This window comes from Hyperolius riggenbachi, chromosome 3, assembly GCF_040937935.1.
Source record: "Hyperolius riggenbachi isolate aHypRig1 chromosome 3, aHypRig1.pri, whole genome shotgun sequence".
Classification (NCBI taxonomy): domain Eukaryota; kingdom Metazoa; phylum Chordata; class Amphibia; order Anura; family Hyperoliidae; genus Hyperolius; species Hyperolius riggenbachi.
The window spans coordinates 448414219-448433142 of NC_090648.1; the positions used below are offsets into that span (position 1 = coordinate 448414219).

At 44.5% G+C, this 18924-nt stretch overlaps 1 protein-coding gene across 3 annotated transcripts in view; it reads left to right on the forward strand.

The window, feature by feature from the left end:
- GABRA1 (gamma-aminobutyric acid type A receptor subunit alpha1) overlaps positions 1–18924 on the forward strand; it is a 281789-nt gene that overhangs the window by 188089 nt on the left and 74776 nt on the right. The gene's annotated exons all lie outside the window — the stretch shown is intronic.

Consider the following 18924-nt stretch of genomic DNA (forward strand, 5'->3'; position numbering starts at 1 on the left):
TACCTAAAAAAAGTAACTACTTACCTAAGTTGAGGTAACCCACTGGATCCTTCAGAGGCTTCCAAAGCTTTCCTCTGTCACTGCCTTCTTAACATCACAGCCATGCTCCTCTTTTAGCATGAAGGCGGCTGTGTCTGTGCAATACGGACCCATTTCAGCTTACTGTGCAAGCACAGCGGAACTCATGCAGGCACCTGCATGAGTAAATGATCAAATCTACAAAACATGGTTTGAAAAATCAACCAGTTTATGGCCACTTTGAAGAGAACCAGAGACAAAGCACCCTCATGTATTTTACCATATATATCAATGGAAACATGACAGAAAACACCTACTCTGTTCTTTGTTTCATTCTTCACTGCTCAGTCTGCCTGTTAACAGCTCTGATAAGAATCCCCAACTGAGCATTCAGTCTCGCTTTGCCCTGGAATGATTATAGTGGGCTTGATTCACAAAAGGGTGCTAACTTAGTTAGCATGCCTAAAAGAATAACATTGTGCTCACAAAAGTGCTAAATGTCTAGCACTTCTAAAGACAGAACTCTCCGCTTTGCTTTACTTTAAGTGTCTGATTCCTTGGCGTCGCTCTCTCAATGGGGTGTAGCAAACAAGTAATCTAAAACAGATGGACAGAGTGCTCCATAGTGTAAAACACGTTTAATATGCGCAAGTGCAAATGTACTTACAAGATAAAATGTAAAAGATCGCATGTAAAGACAGCAAGTGGGCACGTCCTCCCTGTGGTGGTGTGGACACCGCTAAGACTGTGGCCAGCAGCAAAGCGTCCGTTCTCTGGGAAAGGTCCTCTCACTGATGGGGGGCGTGTCTCCTGTCGTATCGTGATTGCTTGCTCAGATTTCTCTGCACTGTGATCATTAATATTTTGTTGTTTTAACTGCAGGGCTTGAAAAGCAGGAAGGTTGTGTAACAGGTAACTCGACTACTTCACCATCACCACTGACTGCCTCCAATGAACTACCAGCTACAGCGTACGGCGCTCCGCATGCATTCCCTTCACTCCTGTGAGTGAAGGGAGTGAAGGGAATGCATGCGGAGCGCCGTACGCTGTAGCTGGTGGTTCATTGGAGGCAGTCAGTGGTGATGGTGAAGTAGTTGAGTTACCTGTTACACAACCTTCCTGCTTTTCAAGCCCTGCAGTTAAAACAACAAAATATTAATTATCACAGTGCAGAGAAATCTGAGCAAGCAATCACGATACGACAGGTGACACGCCCCCCATCAGTGAGAGGACCTTTCCCAGAGAACAGACGCTTTGCTGCTGGCCACAGTCTTAGCGGTGTCCACACCACCACAGGGAGGACGTGCCCACTTGCTGTCTTTACATGCGATCTTTTACATTTTATCTTGTAAGTACATTTGCACTTGCGCATATTAAACGTGTTATATGGTTTTACACTATGGAGCGCTCTGTCCCTCTGTTTTAGATTACTAGCATGGCTAAAAGCTTTGGGCATGCTAACTAGGATGCTATATAGTTAGCACACCCAAAGGTTTCATTGATCACGTGCAAAGATTAGCGGTGTGCGGTGCGCGTGAAATGTCACACCAGGTTCAACGAAAATGTCACACGAGATGCGCCTAGATCGTTTCGGGCGCACCCGGTACAATGTTTTAGGTGCATCCAGTGCAACATTTTTTTTTCGCGTGCTAGGGCGCAATGCTCATTTTTGTGATATAGCGCGTCCTAAAAGGCTTTAGGTGTGCTAAATAAGTTAGCACCCTTTTGTGAATCAAGCTGTAAAACATGCGGAATTATCTCCGTGGTCAGCACACAACCTGTGCGCTGACACTGCGGAAACCCTCCACAAGCGTTTGAATAAGAGAACCCACATTTGGTGCAATGCACCTGTAGAGAGGAATTCCAACCGGCAGATGGAGCTGTGGAGTGCAGAGGAACAAACCCTCTGCACTGCCACAGATGTCAGATAGAAATTGTACGAGGTGACGCAATACAGGGCAAGATAGCCCCTCGAGAGAGAGTGAGCACAGAGACAGAATGTATGTATGTCCACCAATCTAGTCGCCACCCGTCGACGGTGAACACACAACAGCGAAGACCAAGTGGGAAAGCAATCGCAAGAATGGCGATTGCTAATAGAGACACAAGTAAAGACAGAGCATAGGAAGAATAAAGACAGAACTAATAACAAACTGTAATCCAACACGAAGGAGCAGACAGGACTAGCTACACGCGGTCACCACACGTTAAGCGCAATAGCAACAAAGCGCGTGCGAGGCGCGGTCACCGCACGTTAAGCGCAACAATGACAAAGCGTACCAACCGTGACTAACCAATGAAACACGAAAACAAACAGAGAACGCTAATCGGTTGCCTCACCCAGATAACAGCAAGCGTTCGTTCCAGACAAGACAGACAGAAGGAGTAACCATTAGCAACCGCAGCTCTGGCTTACACTTCTAGACAGAGTACAGAAGGAACCACCGCCTCTAACGCTAGGGCGGATGCGATCCAGACAAGACAGACAGACGGCGCAACCAGTAGCAACCGCTGCTCTGGCTTACACTCCTGAGACAGAATACAGGGAGATCCACTGCCTCTAACGCTAGGGGGAATGCAATCCAAACAGACAGAGCGATTCCCTGTCAGCCGCCGCTGGCGACAGAACAATCGCAACAGATAAGACAGAACTAGGCAATACAGATAATAAACAACCTGACTGCGCTAGAAGGAATGCTAGTGCATTTCTAAGGATAACTACTCTAAGATAATATTAGCAAACAAATAGCAGAGGGATGAAACTCAAGGTAAGTCTAGCAGGACCAAACCTTTATGACCAGCAGGGAATTATGGGAGGAAATGGTATTTATACTGCAAGCCTTCAAAGGAAGCAGATAAGCAATTTGCATGACAAGTGGATGCAAATCCCTCACCAGAACAGCAACTCTGAAACTTGCAGAGTGAAGACAGGTCTCCGTTCCAGGGACCTGCAGCATACAGACCTGAAAAATGGTCAAAAAGCTGCCTGTGCAGACAGCAGAGCAGGTCGTTACACAAGCTCAGTCAGTCTTCTGTGATGCCCAAGCCCAGACTCCTGGCTCTGCTTTCCTGCTAGGAGGATACACAGCAGGAAAGCAGAGCCACAAGGGGATTCTTATCAGAGCTGATAACAGGCAGATTGAGCAGTGAGGAATGAAACAAAGAGCAGAGTAGGTGTTTACTGTTATGTTTCCATTGATATATATGGTAAAATACATGAGGGTGCTTTGTCTCTGGTTCTCTTTAAGCAGGCACCATGTATACACCAACATACTGTGTGCACATCATACCTCATTAAAAACACTTTATAAGAGTGCATAGAATACCAATGAATTACTCTGAACGGAAAAAAAAACCTGAGTACAATTGAGTTTGGTGCAGCTGATTTGGGGTGTGCATGGAATATTTGTTCATATAGAAAGTTACAGATGATACATAGAAGGAAAAGATTTTAAAATATTATGTTTAATATTTTTTTATATATGTTTCAAAGTTTTAAATTAACCCTTTTTTATAAATAGGCAGCAGGTCAAAAATGCTATTTTTAACAATTTACTTGAGGGGGATGGACATCTGAAGGTCTTCTCATTATTAACCTGATGAAACGAAAGGCATACCTCTGTGTAACACATCGTCTAATCTAATAAAAGATAATACATTACTTCACACACGCTCCCGCGCTGATCCCTTAGCATCTGCTCCTCCGTGCATGCGCTGAAGAGCACAACTGACACAACTGAGCTAGCTACCGGGACCGATAGCAGGAGAACGGAGGTACTCGGGAGGATCGCGAGGGACTTAGACATGCTTATGGGGCTGCAGGAAGCCTGGGTAAGGATCAAATCTTTTAATTTTGTCATCTCAGGTTTTCTTCAAAGGCTGGCAATGCTTGGGGAGTAGAGACTCACAATAGTTGACCTAGGGAATTACAGCCTGCATAGTGTGTGTTTGTTGGTTGGGGCATTGGTTGGGGCGTTGGGGGTGGTGGGGGGGGGGGGGGGCTCTTTTTAAATAATATTTTAGTTTAAAATAAAACTTTTTTGGTAAGTCATAATTTTTTCACACTTCTCATGTTCATGCACAGTGCAGTCAAAAATAAATGGCAATGTATTGGGAAATATGCATGCATGTCCACTGGAGCCATATGTGGCTTCAGTAAAACAATTAAAGAATCCTTCCCTGATATCCAACCACACTTCCCGCTAATATAGGGATTGATAAACATACGTTTATCTCACTTCTCCCCTGTGCTGTGCTGCATGTACTGAATCAGTCGTGGACAAAATGCATAAGTCATATGATACCAGATGGAGTGCAGTGACTAGTGTCTGCCGAGTTGAGAACTATTATATAAACACTGGAGTTTACCCCTTTCCGTGCTCCCAGAAAACCGGGAAGTGACTACACTGCAGCATCTCTGAAGGAATTCTATAAGCTGTAACAAGGAAATGTTTTACTGTAATATGGTTGCTTATCTTTCAGAGCAGAGAAGAAGTTCTAAATTCAGGTCTGCTTTAAGAAGGCAAAATTATATTTAGCTTTGCTTTCCTAGTTAGAGGGATTTTTGGTCTCTTTTAACCCCCTTATGCTCTCCTAGTGGTTTTAGGTCAGGTCACCATGAGCATTCTGGGTACTCTACATGCAGACAAGATTCAGCCCAATTATTTTTTTTTATATGGTTGTATAGGACAATATATTTCAGGGGAAACAAAAGTATATTAACCAATCACTTCTCTGCCTTTTGGCAAAGTACGCATGTAGTATCAGCTCTATCAGCTCAAAGTATGCTCTGGCATCTAGTGAGAGCACAGCTGGATGGCATCTAAAAAATGGACCTGGGTAAGACAGGCCTCAGTTCCTCTAGTAAATATTCCTCTTGTTATTCATACATTCCCTGGACACTGGTAGCAGAAACAGATCTACTATCATCAAAGCTGAAGGGCTTGGTCACTAATGCTGAGGTGCACTGTCCTGGAGTAGCAATCCAGGAGCAACTGAAAGATGGTGTATGTTAGTATGGTGCTTTACTCTGTGCATCTGTGTGCTTAGCCTCACTTCTGCATCTCCTCAGCCTCCTGGCTAGAGAGACTGCAACATTTTTATAACTCCAACCGCAAGGTCAGGGCCAGCTTGCTGGCACCCTGAGAACACGTCACCAACTGGACGCTCCCTTTCGGGGATCCATCTCAGGCCTTTAGCAAAAAACTACTGGCCAAGTTGGGGTCCTCCAGTCCAATGGGTAATGGAGGACCAAGGGGAAAGTGAGGAAGATCCAAGACCATCCATGAAGCCTATCTTGGGGGGGGGGGGGGGTCTGGGACAAGAAAAGGCTTGACTCTTGAAATGCCTGGAGGTTTCCTATGCATGTTTTTGTGGTGGTGTTTATGTACCGCCACTTTTTCCCTGCATAGACATATAGTCCTCACTTCTCCATGCCTTCTGCTGATCTACAGCAGGAGCCAGCCAAGCTGAAAACAAAATCTGTGCATTAAAGGGCTGCCCTACGCCTTTTAGTTTTCGTTATTTTTGCGATTTAAATCTTAAAGCCGTAGGGCGGCGGTTTATATATTGTTGGAAAGAGGAGAAAGAGAGCTTCAAAATGGTATGCATCTTTCCATAGTTTCTGCACTGCTCTGAGTCCCTTTAACTTAGGACTTCTGTTTCAGGATATAACAGTGTCTCCAAATGCATAAATCCAACACAGGGTCACCAGAAGTGGTTATGAACCCTGTAGTGGGTCCATGAATATGAATCACTAGAAAGTCAGCAAGCAGGCTTAAAGAGGAACTGCAGTAAAAATAACATAAAGAATGACATTGCTTATTTTTTACAATATTCATTTGTAAATGATTTACTCAGTGTGTGCTCATTGTAAAATCTTTCCTCACCCTTATTTACATTCTGAAATATATCACTGGTGGCAACATCTTTAGTCCATCTTTAGTCCTGTCATGTGGTGTCTGCCGAAAGACATACTGCTTGCTTGGCTGTTGGAAACAGCTGTTATTTCCCACAACGCAACAAGGTTTACAGACAGAAAACTGTCAGGACCTTGGTCATGACATCACACTGTGGGAGGGGTTTCACCACAATATCAGCCACACAGACCCCCCTGATGCTCTATTTGAGAAAAGGTAAAGGTTTCTCACGGGGAAAGAGAGTATCAACTACTGATTGGGATGATTTTTAATCCTGGGTTTAAGTTCCTCTGTAAACATTTCTGCCTCTGGGACGTGAGCCTCACAGCCGCAGCACCAGCTGCTACAGCCGAGGGACGCGCTAGTTATGTCCCTGCGGTTTGGGGGTATGTGTGCGCGATCGTGCGGGCAGAAGCCCGTGATCACAATGTTGCCAGCAACAAGGGGGATTGACTGCAGGTGACAAGAGTCCCCAATCTGTACTTGTCCGCCAAGAATAATCACTGTTTTTGATCAAACAGTGATCAAAAACAGTGATTATTCTTAAATACAACTGCTGAGCTGCCTCCCGCTCACCAACTTCTGCTGCTTACCGCCGCCGATCATTAGATTAATGAATGAGAACAAAGTTACCATTCATTCATCTCCCCTCCAGGCCACCGTGATCACAGGCATCAATGGATGCCTGCGTCACTTCCTTAGTTACATAGTAACACATTGCTTCCCATGTAGCGTACTTATTGTACACTTATAGGAAGTCCTGTGTGAGGACATCTTGTGGCCAAATAGTGAATTTTTTTTATTATGTATGACAAGAGTGGACATCATTTTTTAATTATGGGCTTGTAAATAAGGATGAATGTAAAAACTGAAAAAATGCACCTTCATTTCAAAATAAAATATTGTCACCATACATTGTACTAGGGATATAATTTAAATGTTGCAACAAATGGGACAAATGGGCAAATATATTGTGTGGTTTTTATCCACAGAAGAATGTTTAATTTAAAATCTATAATAGCCAAAAAAAGATTTTTTTCCATTTTTTTTCTTATTATTCCTGTTAAAATGCATTTAGGATAAAATAATTATTAGCATAATGTCCTACCCAGAGAAAGCCTAATTGGTGGCAGAAAAAACAAGGTATAGATCATTTTGTTGTGATAAGTAGTGAGGAAGTTATTGGGGAATGAATGGGAAGAGTGCTGAAATGTGAAAATTCCTCTCGTCCATAAGGTGAAAACAACCCACGGGCTGAATTGGTAAAGTGACTGTTGGCATTTTTTTATATGGTTGTATGGGACAATATTTTAAGTTTAAAAACAACATCTGTGCATGAACTAAACAGTTCTGTTTCACGATGTAACAGTGTATTGATACGCAGAGATCTACTTCATGGTCACTTTAAGGCCGACCGCTCCACGCCAATTGGTGTGAACATGGCATCAGCCCCAGGACCGCTCAACGACAATTGTCGTGAAGTACCAGGGCTGGGTTTTGCAGGAGATCGTGCGCGATTATGCGCGCGCATCTCCGCTTCAACGACAATTGGCGTGAAGTACCAGGGCTGGGTTTTGCAGGAGATCGTGTGCGACTATGCGAGCGCATCTCCACTTCAACTACAATTGGCGTGAAGTACCAGGGCTGGGTTTTGCAGGAGATTGTGTGCGACTATGCGAGCGCATCTCCACTTCAACGACAATTGGCGTGAAGTACCAGGGCTGGGTTTTGCAGGAGATTGTGTGCGACTATGCGCGCGCATCTCCGCTTCAACGACAATTGGCGTGAAGTACCAGGGCTGGGTTTTGCAGGAGATCGTGTGCGACTATGCGAGCGCATCTCCACTTCAACTACAATTGGCGTGAAGTACCAGGGCTGGGTTTTGCAGGAGATTGTGTGCGACTATGCGCGCGCATCTCCGCTTGAATGACGGAGTCATTGTCCCATCGCAATTGCTGCTAGGAGACTGTTAGATGGCAAAATTGCCGCCTATTTACGATCTACAGTGCTGCGATTTAAGGCAGCGCTGTACTGGGGACAGCCGTGTCACTTGGCTGTCCTCTGGGGAGGAACAGGAGCGATTGGCTGTCATATGACAGCCGACCGTGGTGATTGGCTGGCGGAGGGAGGGAGGGAGGGCCGGGAATAAAAATAATAAATAGTCAAATTTATTACAAAAAAACCCACAAATAAATAAAAAAAAATACACAAACATGCCGGCCGAGATCAGAGCTCACCAACAGAAAGCTCTGTTGGTGAGAAGAAAAGGGGGGAGGATCACTTGTGTGCTGAATTGTACGGCTCTGCAGCGAGCCCTTAAAGCTGCAGTGGCCTGAATTTTAAAAAATAGCCTGGTCACTAGGTGGGGTGTAAGCTTTCAGTCCTCAAGTGGTTAATTATAATTACACTTATGCTTTAGTCCACATCTTTTCACCAGCCTTGCAGAACCTTAGCATATTAGAGTCAGTATCTGCTGCTGTCTTGTCATATCTCCTTACCATAGCAAAATCAATAATACTATATATTTTAATTATTGATCAGGGGCTACGTTAAAAGCTTCCTCCGAAGAAAGATTAGCTGTTTTGGATGCCTAAGTGGATATTATTAGACAAAAGTGCTATTGCTGTAGTAAAGGGGAAAACTTATTTATGCATGCTTCCTGTACAAGAAATTTGTAGCAGTGGTATTGCCAGAATCAACGGTAGGTGGAATTTACAGCGGCGTATTTTTGCTAAAGGTAACATTCTTTAGCTTGGCAGGAATATTTTCTGTTTTTGTGCCCAATTGCAGTTTTCAGTTGCTTCCAGCTGAGATGCTTCTTGACAAACGTGTTGGCTGCCAGCACCAGGGTGAGTTATAGAGAACTGCTGCACCTCTTACCATTTAGTGACCCGAGTGGAAAGTTTAGTGCATGAAGGGCTGTATTACATTTGGCAAGTTTCACTAACTTCAGATGCCACACAGTTCATAAAGGTGGATGTCATATTTTTCTTGTGACTTTCAACAGTCAAGGAGATATTCAGACACATCTGCAGTTTACTATAATAGGTATAGAGAAGACCAGCACACAGTACCTTCGATATCAGACTACAATGCTTAACCACTTGAGGACCTAGGGCTTTCTACCCCTTAAGGACCGGCCACTTTTTTTCCATTCAGACCACTGCAGCTTTCACGGTTTATTGCTCGCTCATACAACCTACCACCTAAATGAATTTTGGCTCCTTTTCTTGTCACTAATAAAGCTTTCTTTTAGTGCTATTTGATTGCTCCTGCGATTTTTACTTTTTATTATATTCAGCAAAAAAGACATGAATTTTGGCAAAAAAATGATTTTTTAACTTTCTGTGCTGACAGTTTTCAAATAAAGTAAAATTTCTGTATACATGCAGCGCGAAAAATGTGGACAAACATGTTTTTGATAAAAAAAACCCCATTCAGTGTATATTTATTGGTTTGGGTAAAAGTTATAGCGTTTACAAACTATGGTGCAAAAAGTGAATTTTCCCATTTTCAAGCATCTCTGACTTTTCTGACCCTCTGTCATGTTTCATGAGGGGCTAGAATTCCAGGATAGTATAAATACCCCCCAAATGACCCCATTTTGGAAAGAAGAAATCCCAAAGTATTCACTGAGAGGCATAGTGAGTTCATAGAAGATATTATTTTTTGTCACAAGTAAGCGGAAAATGACACTTTGTGAAAAAAAAAAAAAAAAAAAAAGTTTCCATTTCTTCTAACTTGCGACAAAAAAAAAATGAAATCTGCCACGGACTCACCATGCTCCTCTCTGAATACCTTGAAGTGTCTACTTTCCAAAATGAGGTCATTTGTGGGGTGTGTTTACTGTCCTGACATTTTGGGGGGTGCTAAATTGTAAGCACCCCTGTAAAGCCTGAAGGTGCTCATTGGACTTTGGACCCCTTAGCGCAGTTAGGGTGCAAAAAAGTGCCACACATGTGGTATTGCTGTACTCAGGAGAAGTAGTATAATGTGTTTTGGGGTGTATTTTTACATATACCCATGCTGGGTGGGAGAAATATCTCTGTAAATGACAATTTGTTAATTTTTTTTACACACAATTGTCCATTTACAGAGATCTTTCTCCCACTCAGCATGGGTATGTGTAAAAATACACCACAAAACACATTATACTACTTCTCCTGAGTACGGCGATACCACATGTGTGGCACTTTTTTGCACCCTAACTGCGCTAAAGGGCCCAAAGTCCAATGAGTACCTTTAGAATTTCACAGGTCATTTTGAGAAATTTCGTTTCAAGACTACTCCTCACGGTTTAGGGCCCCTAAAATGCCAGGGCAGTATAGGAACCCCACAAATGACCCCATTTTAGAAAGAAGACACCCCAAGGTATTCCGTTAGGAGTATAGTGAGTTCATAGAAGATTTTATTTTTTTGTCAAAAGTTAGCGGAAATTGATTTTAATTGTGTTTTTTCACAAAGTGTCATTTTCCGCTAACTTTTGACAAAAAATAAAATCTTCTATGAACTCAACCATACTCCTAACGGAATACCTTGGGGTGTCTTCTTTCTAAAATGGGGTCATTTGTGGGGTTCCTATACTGCCCTGGCATTTTAGGGGCCCTAAACCGTGAGGAGTAGTCTTGAAACGAAATTTCTCAAAATGACCTGTGAAATTCTAAAGGTACTCATTGGACTTTGGGCCCTTTAGCGCAGTTAGGGTGCAAAAAAGTGCCACACATGTGGTATCGCCGTACTCGGGAGAAGTAGTACAATGTGTTTTGGGGTGTATTTTTACACATACCCATGCTGGGTGGGAGAAATACCTCTGTAAATGGACAATTGTGTGTAAAAAAATCAAAAGATTGTCATTTACAGAGGTATTTCTCCCACCCAGCATGGGTATGTGTAAAAATACACCCCAAAACACATTATACTACTTCTCCTGAGTACGGCGATACCACATGTGTGGCACTTTTTTGCACCCTAACTGCACTAAGGGGCCCAAAGTGCAATGAGTACCTTTAGGATTTCACAGGTCATTTTCGTTTCAAGACTACTCCTCACGGTTTAGGGCCCCTAAAATGCCAGGGCAGTATAGGAACCCCACAAATGACCCCATTTTAGAAAGAAGACACCCCAAGGTATTCCGTTAGGAGTATAGTGAGTTCATAGAAGATTTTATTTTTTTGTCAAAAGTTAGCGGAAATTGATTTTAATAGTTTTTTTTCACAAAGTGTCATTTTCCGCTAACTTGTGACAAAAAATAAAATCTTCTATGAACTCACCATACTCCGTACGGAATACCTTTGGGTGTCTTCTTTCTAGAATGGGGTCATTTGTGGGGTTCCTATACTGCCGTGGCATTTTAGGGGCCCTAAACCGTGAGGAGTAGTCTTGAAACCAAATGTCGCAAAATGACCTGTGAAATCCTAAAGGTACTCATTGGACTTTGGGCCCCTTAGCGTACTTAGGGTGTAAAAAAGTGTCACACATGTGGTACCGCCGTACTCAGGAGAAGTAGTATAATGCGTTTTGGGGTGTATTTTTACACATACCCATGCTAAGTGGGAGAAATATCTCTGTAAATGACAATTGTTTGATTTTTTTACACACAATTGTCCATTTACATAGAAATTTCTCCCATCCAGCATGGGTATGTGTAAAAATACACCCCAAAACACATTATACTACTTTTCCTGAGTACAGCGGTACCACATGTGTGACAATTTTTTGCAGCCTAGGTGCGCTAAGGGGCCCAACGTCCTATTCACAGGTCATTTTGAAGCATTTGTTTTCTAGACTACTCCTCGCGGTTTAGGGCCCCTAAAATGCCAGGGCAGTATAGGAACCCCACAAGTGACCCCATTTTAGAAAGAAGACACCCCAAGGTATTCCGTTAGGTGTATGGCGAGTTCATAGAAGATTTTATTTTTTGTCACAAGTTAGTGAAAAATGACACTTTGTGAAAAAAAACCAATAAAAATTAATTTCCGCTAACTTTTGACAAAAAATAAAATCTTCTATGAACTCGTCATACACCTAACAGAATACCTTGGGGTGTCTTTTTTTCTAAAATGGGGTCACTTGTGGGGTTCCTATACCGCCCTGGCATTTTACAGGCCCAAAACCGTGAGTAGTCTGGAAACCAAATGTCTCAAAATGACTGTTCAGGGGTATAAGCATCTGCAAATTTTGATGACAGGTGGTCTATGAGGGGGCGAATTTTGTGGAACCGGTCATAAGCAGGGTGGCCTTTTAGATGACAGGTTGTATTGGGCCTGATCTGATGGATAGGAGTGCTAGGGGGGTGACAGGAGGTGATTGATGGGTGTCTCAGGGGGTGGTTAGAGGGGAAAATAGATGCAATCAATGCACTGGGGAGGTGATCGGAAGGGGGTCTGAGGGGGATCTGAGGGATTGGCCGAGTGATCAGGAGCCCACACGGGGCAAATTGGGGCCTGATCTGATGGGTAGGTGTGCTAGGGGGTGACAGGAGGTGATTGATGGGTGTCTCAAGGTGTGATTAGAGGGGGGAATAGATGCAAGCAATGCACTGGCGAGGTGATCAGGGCTGGGGTCTGAGGGCATTCTGAGGGTGTGGGCGGGTGATTGAGTGCCCTAGGGGCAGATAGGGGTCTAATCTGATAGGTAGCAGTGACAGGGGGTGATTGATGGGTAATTAGTGGGTGTTTCGGGTAGAGAATAGATGGAAACACTGCGCTTGGGTGGTGATCTGATGTCGGATCTGCGGGCGATCTATTGGTGTGGGTGGGTGATCAGTTTGCCCGCAAGGGGCAGGTTAGGGGCTGATTGATGGGTGGCAGTGACAGCGGGTGATTGATGGGTGGAAGTGACAGGGGGTGATTGATGGGTGGCAGTGACAGGGGGTGATTGATGGGTGATTGATAGGTGATTGACAGGTAATCAGTGGGTTATTACAGGGGAGAACAGATGTAAATATTGCACTGGCGAATTGATAAGGGGGGGTCTGAGGGCAATCTGAGCGTGTAGGCGGGCGATTGGGTGCCCGCAAGGGGCAGATTAGGGTCTGATCTGATGGGTAACAGTGACAGGTGGTGATAGGGGGTGATTGATGGGTAATTAGTGGGTGTTTAGAGGAGAGAATAGATGTAAACGCTGCGCTTTGGTGGTGATCTGATGTCGGATCTGCGGGCGATCTATTGGTGTGGGTGGGTGATCAGATTGCCCGCAAGGGGCAGGTTAGGGGCTGATTGTTGGGTGGCAGTGACGGGGTGATTGATGGGTGATAGGTGATTGGCAGGTGATTGACAGGCGGTCAGTGGGTTATTACAGGGAAGGACAGATGTAATTAATGCACTGGCGAATTGATAAGGGGGGGGGGTCTGAGGGCAATCTGAGCGTGTGGGCGGGTGATTGGGTGCCCGCAAGGGGCAGATTAGGGTCTGATCTGATAGGTAACAGTGACAGGTGGTGATAGGGGGTGATTGATGGGTGATTGATGGGTAATTAGTGGGTGTTTAGAGAAGATAACAGATGTAAACAATACATTTGGGAGGTAATCTGACGGCGGGTTTGCGGGCGATCTAATGGTGTGGGTGGGTGATCAGATTGCCCGCAAGGGGCAGGTTAGGGGCTGATTGATGGGTGGCAGTGACAGGGGGTGATTGATGGGTGATAGGTGATTGGCAGGTGATTGACAGGTGATCAGTGGGTTATTACAGGGAAGAACAGATGTAATTAATGCACTGGTGAATTGATAAGGGGGGGTCAGAGGGCAATCTGAGCGTGTGGGCGGGTGATTGGGTGCCCGCAAGGGGCAGATTAGGGTCTGATCTGATAGGTAAAAGTGACAGGTGGTGATAGGGGGTGATTGATGGGTGATTGATGGGTAATTAGTGTGTGTTTAGAGGAGAGAATAGATGTAAACAATGGATTTGGGAGGTGATCTGATGTCGGATCTGCGGGCGATCTATTGGTGTGGGGGGGTGATCAGATTGCCCGCAAGGGGCAGGTTAGGGGCTGGCTGATGGGTGGCAGTGACAGGGGGTGATTGACGGGTGATTGATGGGTGATTGACAGGTGATTGACAGGTGATTGACAGGTGATTGACAGGTGATCAGGGGGATAGATGCATACAGTAAACAGGGGGGGTGGTCTGGGGGGGGGGGTCTGGGGAGAATCTGAGGGGTGGGGGGTGATCAGGAGGGGGCAGGGAGCAGGGTGGGGGATAAAAAAAAAATAGCGTTGACAGATAGTGACAGGGAGTGATTGATGGGTGATTAGGGGGGTGATTGGGTGCAAACAGGGGTCTGGGGGGTGGGCAGGGGGGGGTCTGATGGGTGCTGTGGGCGATCTGGGGCAGGGGGGGGGGGGAAAATCAGTGTGCTTGGTGCAGACTAGGGTGGCTGCAGCCTGCCCTGGTGGTCCCTCGGACACTGGGACCACCAGGGCAGGAGGCAGCCTGTATAATACACTTTGTAAACATTACAAAGTGTATTATACACTTTGTATGCGGCGATCGCGGGGTTAACATCCCGCCGGCGCTTCCGTATGGCCGGCGGGATGTTGTGGCGGGTGAGCGGCGCCAGGCGGAGGCGGAGGATCGCGTCACTGATGACGCGATCGCTCCGCCCATGCCCCTACAAGGACCGCCGCCAATTGTCAATACGGCGGTCCTTGCGGGGTGCACTTCCCGGCCGCCAATTGTACATACGGCGGTCGGGAAGTGGTTAACATGGGTAACTCAGACACCATGCCACCCCCATAACATCCAAACAAGATTCAAAAGAAACACAGGGCAGACATAAAAAGCCTTTATTGGCAGCAGATGGTATAGCCAGAGGAGGCCCCCGATGGGAAGCGCTCCCCCCTACACAGACAGCTGTTTCATGAACAATGTCGCATCGTCAGTGGCATCCCAGAAGGTGCAGGGAGGCACCGCCGCATTCCACTCTCAACTTTGTATTTGAGCGCGGCATCTGACGCCATGGGCCGCCCCTCCCTCCGTGCGCGGAGATCTCTTCCTCATGCAATCACAAGGTCACAGAAAGTGAATTTAGGAAGAAAAAGAGTATGAATTAGTTGGCAGCTATCCCACCCAGTGGGAATTTCCCATGTGGACATTGTTTGACTTGCCCCTTTACGGAGAGAGAAAGAAGAATAAAATCTTGGGAGGGAACTATGGGCCAGATTTATCAAGAGTGTCTGAGACAAAATATTAGTAGGTTTTTAGAAATCCGTGCAGAACTATCTCAGACATCTTAAAGGGAACCTGTACTGAGTAAAATTATTTAAAGGACAACTGTAGCAAGAGGGATATGGAGGCTGCCATTTTTATTTCCTTTTAAGCAATACCAGTTGCCTGGCTATCCTGCTGATCCTCTGCCTCCTAATGCATTCAGCCATAGACCCTGAACAAGCATGCAGCAGGACAGGTGTTTCTGACATTATTGTCAGATGTGACAAGATTATCTGCATGCTTGTTTCTGATATGTTTCACAAACTACTGCAGCCAAATAGACCAGCAGGGCTGCCAGGCAACTGGTATTGTTTAGAAGGAAATAAATATGGCAGCCTCCATGTTCTTCTCAGTTCAGTTGTCCTTTAAAATAAACACACGAGGTAACTTCAAATGAACCTTACATAGTTACCTTGCTATTAGTTCCTCTCAGAAGCGCACCATTTTCTTATGACAGTGATCGCTTCGAGTTCTGACAATATTTTGTCAGAATTTAAACATATCAGTTGCTGTCAGTTATTTATCAGTTGCTGTCAGTTATAGCTGAGAGGATAACTGATGTGCCAAGTAATGTCCATGTTTCCCTATGGCTCAAGTGGGCGATATGACAGTTTAACAGTGTGCTGACCAGAAAGCGGTTATGGGGTAATGAACATTTTCAAAATGACGGACAGAGAATTCCCTTGATCACAGTGGACAAACAGGACGCAAGAAAGGAGAAAGAGATTGAGGAGTAGACTACACAGGAGGTAAGTATGACTTGTGTATAGTTACTTTGACTTTTATTTTTCAGTTCAGGTTTTCTAATCATTAGATAGTGCAGATTCCTTCTAAAACTGTTGTTTAATAGGAGGAGCTAGGAAGGTCTCAGACAGTGCAGTGTGTGAGGGGAATTCCTGTTGCTGAGGTAACCAACACACAAGCTGTATTGATAGCAGCAGGCTCTGAGGAGGAATTCAGCAGGTGGGAGGGGCACCTCACAAATCATGTCTAGCCTGCACTCTGCAATCATGTCTAGCCAGCAGTTCTACATCTGTAGTACTACTTTCAAGCACTTCTTAATTTGCGCCAGTTTAGGGATGGATTTGCACTTCTCTTAACTGTAGTGCAGCTCTAGAAATCCACGCTAAACTGCCACTATTACTAGGATTTAAGAAAGTTCTTATTATCATGCAGAACTGTTCTCCCTGCTAGTTAGAACAGATTAAGAAGATAAAACTGTTAATAATGCGTTGATAAATCTCCCCCTATGTGATTCCCTTTTTTATTACCGGTAGTACAGAGTTTGTGGTGTACGTATTTGTGGTGTATAGTACATGCAGTAGGTTCTACATAGGAATGACGACCAGGCCAATGAAGGCGAGATTCCAGGTAAGAGCGCTTCCAAACAGGGGCCTCCTCTGGCTATACCATCTGCTGCCAATAAAGGCTTTCTGTGATGAAAATACAGTGGTGCCCGCCCTGTGTTACTTTTGAATCACATATGCAGTTTACTATTATGATGATTTAAAGGACCAAAGTCAAAAAAAATGTAACACTGATAACACTTGTGTGCAAGAAGTAAATTTCTCCCAGATTAAAATGCACTCACAGTAAATAATACAAATCTGACAGCTCTGACAAGTTTTAGACTAGTCCACCTCATCATGGGGATTCTCAGAGCTCTCTTTATTTTCAAATGCCATTGATTGACAGTTGGTCCTTCTAACTGCAAGAGAAGAGTGCAAATGAGTAGGCATGTTGATCTTTGTATAGATCCTTTCCAGGGAAGTACTTAAGAAGAAAAAGTAAATACTGAAAATCCCCCATGAGGAAATAAACTATTGCAAATAGTCTGTCAGATAATATACTTTGGTTTAAATTTTACAATGTTTCATGATAGTGGTCCTTTAAAACTTAAGGACCAGTTAACGCCCATAGGCGTCAGCAGGTCTTAAGTAGGTTACCATGGAAACGGCAGCTTGCTCGAGCGGCCTTTCCATGTCAGTTCATGGAGGGTGTCTCCGTGAACAGCCGGAGAGCCGCCGATCGCGGCTCGCCGGCAAAATGTAAACACACGGGGAAGAAATCCCCGCTGTTTACATCATACAGCGCTGCTGCGCAGCAGCGCCGTGACGTAGATCGGCGATCCCCGGCCTCTGATAGGCTTCAGCCTATCCTTCAATGCGCAGGACGGATATCCGTCCTGCGCAGCCCATGGAGGGAGAGGGAGGGGCGGGAAGGCAGGGAGCGCAGAAAACGCTGCGGAGGGAGGCTTTGAAGAGCCCCCCCCCGCAGATCACAAACAGCCGGCGGCGATCAGACCCCCCCAGCAGGACATCCCCCTAGTGGGGAAAAAAGGGGGGAAGTCTGGTCGCCAAGGCTCAATCCTGATCGGTGCTGCGGGCGGAGAGCCCACGCAGCACCGATCACTGCAGAAAGCCCTGGTCCTTAAGTGGTTTTAAACCAAAAAGTAAAAATATTGAATTCTATTCTTGGATGTTGATTTGACAAGTTTTGAAACTAAGATTTTTTGTTTAGTTTTGTAGTTTTTATTTAACAAATTTAAGTTCATAGCGAACAATAAGGCTTTGTTACTCACCAAGTTGTAAAAATCTTACTGCTGCAGACTAATTTACTCCGGACATAAAGCAAGACACGTTCCTGTGAACTGTGCATGGAGGAAAGGAGATTTTACCACGTGTTTAGAAAGGGGTTCTTCACAGTAAGGGTGGTTAAGATGTGGAATATCTTATCACAGGATATAGTTATGGCAAATTCTATACTTGCATTGAAAAAGAGCATGAATGCTTTCCTTACTCCTAAGGGTTTTCATAGTAATGATTGATATTTGTGGCAAGGCAACTTGGGAAGATTTTTTTTCAACTATGTTTCATATTCCAAAAAAATATATATGGGAAAAGTGTTTTTAGGATGGCTTCACATATTGTAAGAAAAATTGGTAATAATACTTCAATGTGATAACCTTGTTCTTACGTGCATATAAACCATTCCACTGGTCTCTGACAGAAACTGTAATGCAAAATTCTCCTCCCAAAGCATTCTAGGAGACTAGGTGTTATTTCTACTGGCTTTGGAACACAGAGTAAACAAACATTTCACAGTTGTTTCCAAACTGTGCATGCCCATAATGCTTCTGGCTGCAGCTGCTGAGCACTGCCATTCAGGGGCATGATCAAATAGGACAGTGTTTCTCAACAATGTATTGGTATGTACCCCTTTTAAAACCCTTTACTCACTAAGTACCCCCTAGCATAGTAAACATTATCACAAGTACCCCTTGACAAATATATATTTAATTGTAGTACTGGTTCTATACAATTTCCAATCATTTACTAATGATTTTAATTAGCTTAAATACTAATTTGGTGCTGTTTAAATAAGGTTTATTATTTTCTAAAACTCTAAATGTGTTATTTTTGGTTAAGTTAATCAAGCCTGAGTACCTCATCAGAAGTACCCCCTGGGGTACGCATACCACATGTTGAGAATGTAGGAAATAGGACATGCAGAGTGGACAGAGTAGTGTTCCCTGTTCTGACTGAATTCAGTCAGGGTTTTATATGGGGGGGGGGGGGGGGGGGCATAGCTTCAACACAAAGCGGAGACTGGCAAAGCTGAGGGACCCAACAGTATATGGGGGCATTATAGATGACCTAGGTATATATTTTACTAAATCTATGATGGGGGTTTACTTAAAGTGGCTCTATATAACAACATGTAATAGAATCTGGGGTGTAACAATAGACCCTGCAAGGGATGCCTCTGCAGGGGGGCCCAGAA